Here is an 11,911-nt window from a genome sequence, read left to right as displayed (position 1 = left end):
GTGTAGTGGTCGGTCACCACTAAGACATTAATTGCCCTGCCCTTTGCATCTTCTGCAGTCCAAAAATCGATGCAAACAAGTTCTAGGGGCGCAGTTGTCTTTACGCTCTCTAGAGGAGCTCGGCCGTCAGGCTCTGGGCTTTTGCTCATCACACACCTGGTGCAGCACTTCACATGGGTGGGCCACATCACGCTCCATGTTTGCCCAGTAAAACCCATTTGACCAGGTGCATTGTTCGAAGCGGACCCTGGTGACCAGCATCTTCATGGCAGCATCGCAAGACATCTGACCGTAGAGACTGAGGCGCAACGTACTGAAATCTCTTACCAGTAGCTAGATCTTTAGACACTCTGAATAAGATTTCTTTTAAAGATAACTTCTCCCACTGCTTTAAAAGTTTGTGTGCTCCAGTTCTCCTGTGACCGCTCACGCCTGGAAGGCCGTCCTTTCCGACCAACATAAAAATGACACGGGCAAGGTCAGCATCACGCTGTCTGTCCTGGAGCTCACAGGCCGAAAAAGGCGGCAAAGCACTCTGGCCTATTTCAGCTAGACTCTGTAATCCTCCAAACTCTGATGAGCCACTCAGTTCAACATGCATATCCCCTAGAGGTCACTATTTCCCCAACAGCATGACATATGCACATGTGTCACAGGTTCAGGTTTAGTTTTTCTTATCTTTATCCGGTACACTGTATTATTCACAGTTAGCTTATCAATATCCTTTGGCTGTGAAGCACCCCTTCCCAACATACAGACACGGATGCAGAAGTAGAGAAAATACAATAATCTTTATTTAATAAAATAGCTAATAAATATATAGAAAAGGTGCAACGAGTAAAAGAGTCCAATTCATGTCTTAAGCAGTCCACTCTCCTCCTACGTATGGCTGGCAGGCGTGCCAGTCCCTCACTGTCTCAGCTGGGCTTCACTAGGAAGTACACATACACATGCACGCACACACATATCGTCAGGTAGGCAGCCACTTGTAGATGGCCTATAGGCCTACTGTGACTGGAGGCTCAATAACACAGACAACCAACACAGTCATTAGCAGGCTACTGCCTTTCTACGCTATACACTGCTCACCACTCGTGGAACATGCACTCAAGCACAGTTTTGCTTAATTTAAAACTAACAGGGCAAGGAAGGGCCACTTAGCTCGTTGAGGGAGGAAAGCTCCACACTTCTCTCCCTGGCAGTTGCGCAAAAGGAGGTGTACGTCCACACCGGTTACGGCTCCACTGCAGTCACAGCTGGTTTACGTTATCCTGAGTCAGCTGATTATCGAGGGATCCCCACGTCACGTCTCCACTCTCGCTTTCCCCAAAGACAGTGTTCCTCGGCCCTCTGCAACTCGCGGCACTCCGCCGAGATCCTGTAACAAATAACAGCAAAGCCAGGGCGGGGGAACTTCCAACACTCCTCTTTCCCCATTTATGAGGCTTCTGCTCGCTATGGCTAATTAAACCAGCTGAAGTGAATTGACTGATTACATGAGTGCTGGCTAGTGCGGCACCCCATTGCTTCCCTCACCTATGCTTCCCTCACATACAGTTCCTACCGCAACCTGCTCTTTACTCCAACGTACCCCCGTGACACATGCCCAGTATGATAAAATAGCACAAAAAGGATGCAAGTGGAAGAAACCAAATCTTCACTGTTACATATGGAAAAACACCAAATCCAGAGGTTGCTTTTTAATGATGCGTTTATTGATTAGTTATGTGACAGTGAAAGTCTGTAAACTCCACACGAGATGCTTTACTACTTGGCACACACAAACGAGAAACGTTTGTGGCAGGGAGAATCATTCCAAACGCCACCAGCTGGAGGAGAAGACAATAGTTCAGTCAAACACAGATCAGATTCCAAACTGTAAACCACATGAACACGTTAGATTACAGAAAAAAAAGTAAAGTCTTTGACAAGTTGTAGCCATTTTGCCAGAGTATGTTTAGTAATTCATAATGCATAGCGAAGAGTATGGCTACGTTGTACAAACCACAATGTATACAGGCCTAGATAGAACACTGAAAGGTTAATGCTTTTGAGAGATGGAGTCCAGAAAATGGACAAACAGACTATATTCTGAGCTGATATGGTGACAAGTGCGTTGAAGTACCTTTGAAGTTGATGCTAATGCAGTGTTCATTTCCACCATAGTTATTGGGCTCCCATGCATGCCAATTGGAATAGTCAAATGCACTTCCATCAGTCCAGTACCATACAAAACCCTGCATACAGAACAAAAGCACGTTAATCTTTACCTCAAAAACCCACATTTACCCTTTCAATCAGAGATTTTTAAAAGATACTGTATAAGTCGGTAAACAACAATCCACCATCTACTGTACATGACATCAGACAGACTGCAATAAGGCACCTCAGAGGATCCCCCGCCCCCAATCCAAGCCAAGTTACGGTTCCCCGACAACTCCCCCACAAGACGTGCTTCCTTAATGTTGTGGATGGATGCAAGATTCCCTCCGTTTTTCACACAGTACCCCTGAAGGTAAACAGAATTAAGATCATGATCAGAAAGGCAAAAGAAACATTTAATTAAATTGAACTGAAATGGAGATGTGGCAGTTGTTAAATCAATCTACACAAAATAATAAAAAAGACAATCTGCAGCATTCATGCTAATCAAGTTGGCACTTTAAATCAGTAATATTCCATTACTCACCTCTGCCTTAGACCAAGATAGGCGGTCGGAGAAAAACCTAAAGCAGCGATTTGCATGACTGGTCCATCCCTGTTCACATGGGGCCTCTTTCAGCAGAAAACAGAAAAGTAAGCCAGATCAATGATAGTATATTCTCTCTAAAGTAGAGAAGATAAAGTATGCTGAACTGGTACAGGAAGTGGGGCAACAAGGTTGGTAAGCACACGAGGATGGTCACTCAAGGAGCTTTAAAGGAGTTGTCTGAGGCTGCTAAAAAGGGCAAGCCAGTGGTTGTTGCCGAGACGCTAGTAGACTACTTGGGGTCGTGAATGAACCTGAACTAAAAGAGATAATCTTGGTGTATCTGTTGTTGTCTCTGGAAGTGGCAGGTGTTCTAACCCATCATGAATATGGAGGGGGTGGGTCTGGGATGCCAGACATCACAGTTGAGCCTTCTGGAGGTGTCATCACAATAACTCCAACAGACCTTACGATACTATATGTAACAAAGTTTTTATCCAGGCAACAGGTGATTTTAGGCCAACCCACCTGAAAAAAAATCAGACAGCTGGTCTTCAGTGTCACCATCAGTCGTGGCCTCTGGAGGATGGAGAGAGACACCATGGTCAGTGTGACAGTGTTTTGTTCATGATAAAATACTTCTCAAAGCATGTTGACTTGCTTTATATTCATGCATTCTTAGCCTATTCACTTTCACAACATCCTCTACAACCAAAAAGAAGAAACATCCATTAACTTCAACCAAACAGACATCTGTGACTACAGGTCTAGATTTGTTAGAGACCTGCCAGGCTACATTTTTAAACATTAACGAGTGACCATGCCAAACCTCAACACTCAAAGTTCCTAGACCCTTGCTCTGCATCAGAATCCTTGTTAATTCATTAAGAGCAAACAGATTGAACCATCCAAGTGGTTCCTTGTATAATCATAACTCCCTTACCAGTAGTTCCAGTTTGGGCAGATTCAGTCTGGACTTCAGGAGTTGGGGTGGCAGCCATTTAAAAGGTCTGAAAATCAGAAATGTAGCTATGCCCTTACCAGTAGCTCCAGCAGATGTAGTTTGGTTTTGGGGATTTGGTGTTGGGGTGGAAACCACAGCATCTTCACTTGCTCCAGCTTGGGATTCCACATGAGTGAGGGGGCCAGAGAGAAACCAAGGGACAGACTTACACATTTTATACAAAAAACAAACTGGCAGAAAACCACACACACACACAAACTAAAAAGAAACACCCTACCAGTAACTTCAGTTTGTGCAGAAGTTGTCTGGTTGTGGGGATCGGGTGTTGTGGTGACAACAACCACATCATCACCTTGGCGGTCAACTGCAAAGTTCACATCTCTCTTCTGAAAACAGAATGCTGTTCAAAAGAAAACAAAACGAGTGACTATTTCAGACAGAATTTCAAGACAAAATGCGACTACTAGAAACGAGGGTAAAACTTACCATTACAGACACAAGCAATGAGGACACACACAACTACCTTTGCAAATGAAGCCATGTTTAACAATCAATAAACCACAACGGAATGGATAACTCCACGGAAACATTAACGCAGTCTTATAAAGGCACGACGCCCTCGTTCTCGTTTCAATTACAAATAGGGTCATGTGAGTTACAGGTGTGCATCGTTTAGTGAGGCAGCCTAATACAGCGCAACCGTGTGCCGTAACAGCGAAGCATAGCCTAATGAGGGCATGGTTTCGCTTATTAACTTTCAAAGCACCTGTTTATCACCATCAGTTTGGCCTCTGTCGGCAATGACCGCTTAAGATTATCTATTGCGTTGTTGCCTGAAATGTGTATTGGATAAGTCATTCCATGTCAAGTGTGACAATGGCTCCCACTCGACCGTCTCAGATTTGGCTGAAAAATTTCAAGGTTGTTTATACACTTCTTAATAGGTATAGTCCCAAATATTAACTCTCTACTCCCAAAAGTTTTGTCACAAAATTATGTTTTAGGGGTGAGGGGGTGCCTGTACTTAAGACGCTTTTTTAACAGCGTTTTCTGTAGGCCTACAGCCATTTTCAAATTGCTATAACTAGAAAAGTGTTTAAGCTAGCTCCTTAAAACTTCCTAGGCTTAAAATCTGATACAATAACTTGAATAATATGGATTTCCAAGGGTGTGGCTTGGGTGATCATAGTATTCGGGGTGCTTGAATTTGCTCGAGAATTTTACTCTACGCTCTGTTGCAGCATCTTTGAAGGCCTGTAGAAAGCTCAATGTTAAAGCTAGAGACTTGATATAATACACAGATTTTACACAAACACAGTTTAAGCTCTGTCATAAACTTACCTTTTTCTACCATTTGAATGTGCTTCCATAGGCCATTGAATGCTGGGCGTGCAAAAAAATCCCATATTTTCAAAAGGATATTTTGAGAAAATTAGGCAGAAGACCATCAAACATTTTTGATATGTTAAGAACAAATATCTAATCTTTCCAAAATAAATTCTTTCATGTTGGTAAATGCTGTAATTTTTTTGCTATAGCATGCCAAAAATTGCACAAAATGGGTTTTCATCCATTTTCAAGCTTTAATATCTTCCAGACCATTCATCACATAAGGACATTGTTTATTACAACATCCAAAGCATTTACCAACATGAAACAATTTTTTTGGAAAGATTACATATTTGTTCTGCTGTGCTAGTCGCACTCTGTTCATGACTTCTAATCGACATGAGCATCATCAGCACCCTCATGATCATCAACAGCATGAACTCGATGAAGTCAGTAGAGTCGTATGCCGGCAGGTTAAGTAGTGTCTCTAAATCCAGACGCAATGATAATAAAAATAGACGGACTGTACATTGTTTGCTCTCGGTCACCTCACGGCATCTCAGGTCGTCAAGGCGATGTGCTCGAACCAAACACATGACATGAGCTTCACCACGTACCTCCAGGATGTTCTCATCTCATCTAACACTCCCCACCCTCCCTCCCGCCCTCTCCCCCTGTGTCCCTTTCTTTCTGTCTCTCCCTCTTGTTCCCCCCATCCCTGCAGGCCTCCGCCCCATTAACTTTCCATTATTTACACCACCATGACCTTCTACTGTTCTCCTGGGCAGCCGTGGCACCGTGCCAGTCTCCCGTGCCCGGGAATGCTCAAGGACACTGATTCATGTGGTCACCGCGGACGGCACGACTTCTAAAGGCCAACATCAGCCTGAAGAAGAGAAGAAATGGAGAGTCTGTCCCTAACTCTATCTGTGGGATAAAACAAGGGGCGGATTGGAGGCAGAGGTAGAGGTAGGCAGAACTGGCAGACTATGAGGGCTGATGGGCAGGTGGAGTTGGCTGGTGAAGGTGGCCTCTCCCCTTTCCCCATGCCCTCAAGGCTTGAACTTGGCACTGTAAACATTGACAAAAAACATGCCCACTAGACGCCACAAGGCAAGGCAATAGCAGAGCTAATCCTATGAGAATGACCACAGTAGGCATCACAAGGGAACTTTACATGGCATACTAATAACCCACTGGCCTCCATTACCCAAGGCTGCCACAGGTAAGGACGGTACCTGGAAGTGCCCTGACAAGTGCACCGGCATTCAAGAGAGGCCATGGAGATGCACAGACCGCTGACTCAGACCGAATAAGTAGCCTTGGGGAAGGCATTATCTCCTGGATGCGCTATCTAAAGGCCATTTCCCATGGCAACAAAGGCCATTCGACCTAGAATGGGACAGCACAGTGGGGGGGGGGGGCGGGGGGTTTGATGATTTGATGATACTGCTGTTTGTGTAGCATGCACCCTTGTTCAACCCCTTAACCAAGCTTTAAAAGCTTAATGCTGAGCATGTAGACCGCGCAAGGAGGAGTGCCGTAGCGGTTAATCCTGCCCTGACAAATGGCTGACACTCTGCAGAAGTGCGGATCAGGATGAAACCCGCTGGAGCCCGACTCGGTCCTTCACTTTGTAGGTCATCTGGCGATCTGGCTGATCTGGTGAACGATGGGACACCTCCAGGGCTTCTGTAATTGAAATTTCATGTTAAACCTTGATTATGGCAGGGCCGTTAAAATACCTGCTAATGAGCGCTCATCCATCTGATCCTACAGGTTCTTCCTTGGCGAAAAGATACCCCGGAGGGAAGCATTAAAGCGATGGAAGTCCGTGGAAAAAAATGGAAGTGAGGGATGTATAAATCCGAAAAAGAAAGGGAACACGGTGGACTGAACGGGAATAGAGAGGGAGAAAATGTGCGTTGCGAAGGCGAAGCGAAATTAGATGAAATAAGCGTGGCTTAGGAAAGGTAGACGGTGTTGGATGGAAAGTGAGAGTCTTTTCTGTCCGAAGACAAGTGGTCTTCATTTGAGATGGTGTGGGGGTGGTCTGAAAGGTTGAAAGAAAGAAAGAAAGAAAGAAAGAAAGAAAGAAAGAGTGTGAGGGAGACAAAACACAGAATACTGGCTGGCTTTGATTTGGCTGCTGCATTCTAAGCTGAAGGCTATCTGAGTCTTGATCTTGCAGACCATACAGATGCATATAAAAAGGGCTGTGGATTACAGTGATATATCCCCCTCACCACGTGTTTAGAGTGTGATGGCATGGTCCCTGAATGTACACTTACATAACCCCCTTGGAATTAGAGAAGTGGGTGCTGGCTGTGACTGCAGGAGATCTTATGGATGGCGGGCCTATGTATACAACACGTAACATTTCGGAGCTGTCTAGTCGCGAGTGGAAGAAGTCTGTCCTTAGCCGGAGGATGTTTAGACTCCTAATGAATAAGAACAAATGCACTGAGTTGACGAGTTAGACCGCAAACAAGAGAGACGAATGGATATAAATTCAGCGAGCGTTTACGCTCTCGCCTCAGCTTTTGTTTGAAGCGCGTGGATTTCATGTTTGTCAGTAGATCAAACATCTCTTTTCAGTGTTCAAACAAGTCCTTTCATCCATGTTTGACCTACATATACTTTTAAGATATATATGTTCTTCTGTGAGCAGAGGCTGTTGCACACCAACGCCACCTTACGTCTGTCTCCCAGGAACGTCTCTCTCGAGGACCTGACTGACGTTTTTCAAGTTTATTGATATCATGGTTAAGCCAAAAGACATAAATAATGGGGGAAAGTTTTGGACTCACTTCTCCTTTCCTGTCATGGAACATTTTGTATTCTTGCATATCTTATTTATTATTCCTTTTCTTCTTTGTCTCTTCTCACAGCTTTGTTTGGTTTTCCTACTTCAACTTTCCTTCAAAAAAAAAAAAAAGCATTTAACAGTCCTTCCTCGTCGGGGCTTTTATTTACATTTCGTGTCTGTCCTTTGTTGACTGTGTGAATTATTATTGAGCTTTTGCCAAGATGATCTCAGTAAACACAGAACAACCACTGTTTCGTTTCCAGGAGGTCCATTTTTCTTTTCTCTGTCTCTCTTCCTCTCTTTATCGGCCTCTTTCTCCACTTTTTCTTTCCTTGTCATATTTTCCAAGCAAAGAACATTCTGTTTTTCTAGAACATTCTATACTTCTCCTCCATACAGGCCACTTACTCTTGGTCATTGAGTCAGCATCCAGACCACTGCATACACCAAGTAAACACGTGACTTCTCTTCCTAGGAAGACGCTTATTTCCTTGGCTCCTAAGGAAATAATCTACGGATGTCCTTTCAGCCAAACATTCCGTGTCCCTCCTTCAGATTCCATTTTGCACCATGATTTCCCTCTCCTCATGAAGAGCTCCCAGCCTCCCTGGTCTGGTCTTTGAGTACCCCCCACCTCACTCTGCGTTCTCCTTCACTGATGTGCAGTCCACTCTACCTGGGTTATTATGGGATGAATAAAGGTGTCTCCCTCCCATGCCTTGTCTTTTCATTTACTCTTTTAAGTTCACGGTTAAAGGTTGTCTCACTTGAGTGGGTTAAGGATACAAGACCTAATGTACTCAAGTCTGGGCTATTAGCCCTATCCCTCAACCACTCTTGGCTCGGAGACAACTATTTCTCTGAGAAAACACGGCACGTTGAACTTTATTAACTGAGAAACATGGACAAAAACCCATTAGTCTGGCTTAGATAAGTCACTGTTAATGAAATCCCCACGATAAGGCCCGGGCCTCGATTCCTCCTCCTCCTCCTCCTCCGTATGCATTTCATGCGCCAGTTGATATGGTCGTATATAATATTAAAAGGAATGTGTCTGAAAGCTGTCACCCAAAATAGCCTGAAAGAGGTTTGAGCATGCAGAGTCGTGGGGAAATCTTGTGCCTCGAAAGGCTTCAAATTTACGAGGCCTTCGAAATGTAGCAACAGGCCGAGTACCGACTGTGTCTTACATAAACCAGCTGATGCGTGATTTTAAAGAGCATTTGGTGAAGAGAAGGTGTGTACCACATCTAATTTACTCCTGTTCCATGAGGTTCTGCGTGGTTCTGTGTGCTGTTCTGTGTTGTTGGTGTCTATTGTTTAGGCACAACAGTAGTGTCTTGTGTTTCTGCATGTGTATGTGTGTGTGTGTGTGTGCGCCTGCCACTACTGTTCTGATGACAGATGAGTCAGTGGTGCTTGAGTTGATGGGAGCCGTGTGTGTGTGTGTGTGTTGGGGGGGGCATAGGGACAGAGTCATGAGATCACTTATTTATCCTGCTGTGCTCATATAGTGCCTCGCATGATGTGATGCCCCTTCACATGGCAGCCCCACAGCTGTTGTAGAGAGTGGACAATAGCAACATGTCAGTAGTAAATAGTTTAGCAGAACAAATGGTCACTTGTTCTAATTCTGTCATAGTTGTTGTCAATACATCTCTCTTTCATCCTGGTTCAGACAAGGGGACTTGTCATGGCTGATTTGAAGGTAAAAAGTCTTCTTTTCAGATCTGGATAAAAGTCTTTTGTTCTTGGCATTCAGGAAAAATCTTGAAAAAACTTCTGAAGTCAGGCAGTGTGAAGCAAAAAAAGTTTATTTTGGTATTATAATACCAACAGCATAAACCTCGAGACTATACTGGTTTTGCAGAGTATTGCATTCCCTTTTTATACAACTGATGAATCTTCCAAAATCTTCCTTGACCATGTGTCATTTTTTAAGTAGCACTTGAGAGAAACGGGATGAGTCCCAGGTTAACAATGAATAGCTTCTGGGAAATAAGTGGGGAGCTCCCAGCAGACATTCAGATAGTTCCCCTGATACACCTACTTCCAAGCCCAGCTTAATACATTTCACACATCAGTATGTTTTCTATACTTGATACACATTTAAACACAGAGTGCACATAATCTAATTTATTTCAAAAGTGTAAATCATTTCAGTAGTTTGTCAGGCTACCATGGTTGTTATACTGATTGTTAATTTTCTTCACACACAGATTACTGAATGTTCCTTCACATGTTTTTCACCACAGACTCCTTGGTGAGAGTGTTGTTTATCAACAGATCACATTTGGTTGAATCGAATTGACCTGTGCAGCTGGCAGAAACTTTAAACAATGTCCTGAGCAGTTGTTGACCTTTTCTGTTGTGTCTGTAGCCAACACCATTCCCCCGACAGCTGCAGTCAAACTTGCATGGGAATTTGAACGAGGCCCTAAACACGAGCACACGACCTGCCCTTTGCGTACATCTGCCTCTGTCAAACTTACCCAAAGAGATAAATAAATCACAAACTAATGTGTCTGAGTCACGATGCTGATTAGCGTAATGAATGCATGTCCACGATGCACATCCGACTCAGACGCGGAAGCTTTATTTGCTTGCCCTAAGCCACGAAACAAAATGCATCGTAGTCTCACTCACTAATTGTCCCCGTTGCATTGCAACTCTGGGAAATGGGTGGAGGAGCATAAGTTAATTTGCAGATACATTCATCTTTCTTGCGCTCTCTCTCTCTCTCTCTCTTCTTTCTCTAGTCCATTAGCGAGGATGCCAGGCCTTTTGCAAAGTATTCTGAAAGTAGCTGCTGACATAATCAGCTGCTTGTGTTTAAGCAGGACTAAAATTAGATTGACATAGCCAAATCTTTGTGTGCACGGCTAATTAGATTTTAGTCCTGTAACTGTGGGTATTGTGCCGCACCAATAGGCCTCCTTCTGGTCCACCGCTTCCCTTCTTCCCCCTCCCCTCATGTGGAGACACACGTAGGCCACCCCACCCTGCTAGGCTTAATCAGGTTACCTGGTGCTCCTTTGACCCCAGGAACCAAACCTGATTTGTCTGCAGCATGCCAGCACACTTGAACGCAATGTTCTGTCTCAGATTGCCCCCCCCCCCCCCCCTCCCAACACACACCCCTCCTCAAGTCAGCCAGCTTCATCCTATTTACCACACATACTCATTCCACCTACTTGAACAAGACTGACCCCAGCACAGCACCTACCCATTTATTTCGTATAATGCCCTCCCTTTCTGACTACGAAGCCAACAGTACATCTGCCCTAAGACAGGCTTAAAGAGGTGGAGGTGGAGGAGGAGGTATAGAAGAAGGAGGAGGTTGTTAGTTTCCAGACAGGCCATTTTGTCAGCACCCCTGTCCAGACTCCTGCCTGCACAATGCCTCACATCCAAGCCCCGGCTGCAGCGCTGGCCTCATCTGGAGTGGCTGGTCTGCGGGGTAATAATGTGCCCAAGATGAATAATATGTGAGGAGTGCGGGGCTAGGGGTCCTCCATACATCTGCGCTATTGTGAGCTACTAATCCCGCTCTCCCCCATCCTCTCCCATGACCCTTGACTGAAATGGGAGCTCTAAACTAGCGTATACTAACACCCAACACCCCCCCGAACATTCACTCCGATCCCAGGGTGAATGAGTGTTGAACTAACACTACCCCTTCACCGCCACCCCCGCCACACTTGAGATTTTCCGATTGACATATTTATGTCCTGCGTGCTTGCGGGGTGGAATGCAGTCGATCTGTAAGTCGTGCTCGGGTTTTTATGGCCGATTGTAATCCCGCTCCCTCGCTCTGGTTTGAGTCTGGATCCGTTCGAAGGGCTAATCAGAACCAGTCCGCTCTGCTCCGCAGTATCGGAGTTGACCCCAGTGGGGTCCGTGTGTTGGTTTTTATGTCTCGGGATGTCGACGAGTATGTCTGAACAGTGCGCTAGTGTGTTTTTTTAGTGTGTAAGACAAATGTGGATATGTGTGTGACAACATGGTTCAAATCCACCAAAGGTCAATGGGAAAAACGTCGACCCTGTGTTAGCAACATGTCGAGCTATCAGCAGCCAGTACTGGTCATGTCATCACTGCTGTTTACACTGTAATGTAC

General features: G+C 44.8%; 1 long non-coding RNA gene across 1 annotated transcript; it reads right to left on the bottom strand.

The window, feature by feature from the left end:
* Nucleotides 1–1,693: 1,693 nt before the first annotated feature.
* On the bottom strand, nucleotides 1,694–3,971 carry LOC105888831. The gene is made up of 7 exons (XR_006151568.1): nucleotides 3,931–3,971; nucleotides 3,731–3,808; nucleotides 3,218–3,268; nucleotides 2,690–2,775; nucleotides 2,387–2,509; nucleotides 2,126–2,237; nucleotides 1,694–1,829 (listed from the first exon to the last, which is right to left on the bottom strand). It is a non-coding gene; the product is annotated as an uncharacterized LOC105888831 (long non-coding RNA).
* Nucleotides 3,972–11,911: the final 7,940 nt, after the last annotated feature.

The sequence above is a fragment of the Clupea harengus genome, chromosome 23 (assembly GCF_900700415.2).
Source record: "Clupea harengus chromosome 23, Ch_v2.0.2, whole genome shotgun sequence".
Taxonomy (NCBI): Eukaryota; Metazoa; Chordata; class Actinopteri; order Clupeiformes; family Clupeidae; genus Clupea; species Clupea harengus.
The sequence above is the reverse complement of the archived record's forward strand: the minus strand, read 5'-3'. Positions and strand labels throughout refer to the sequence as shown.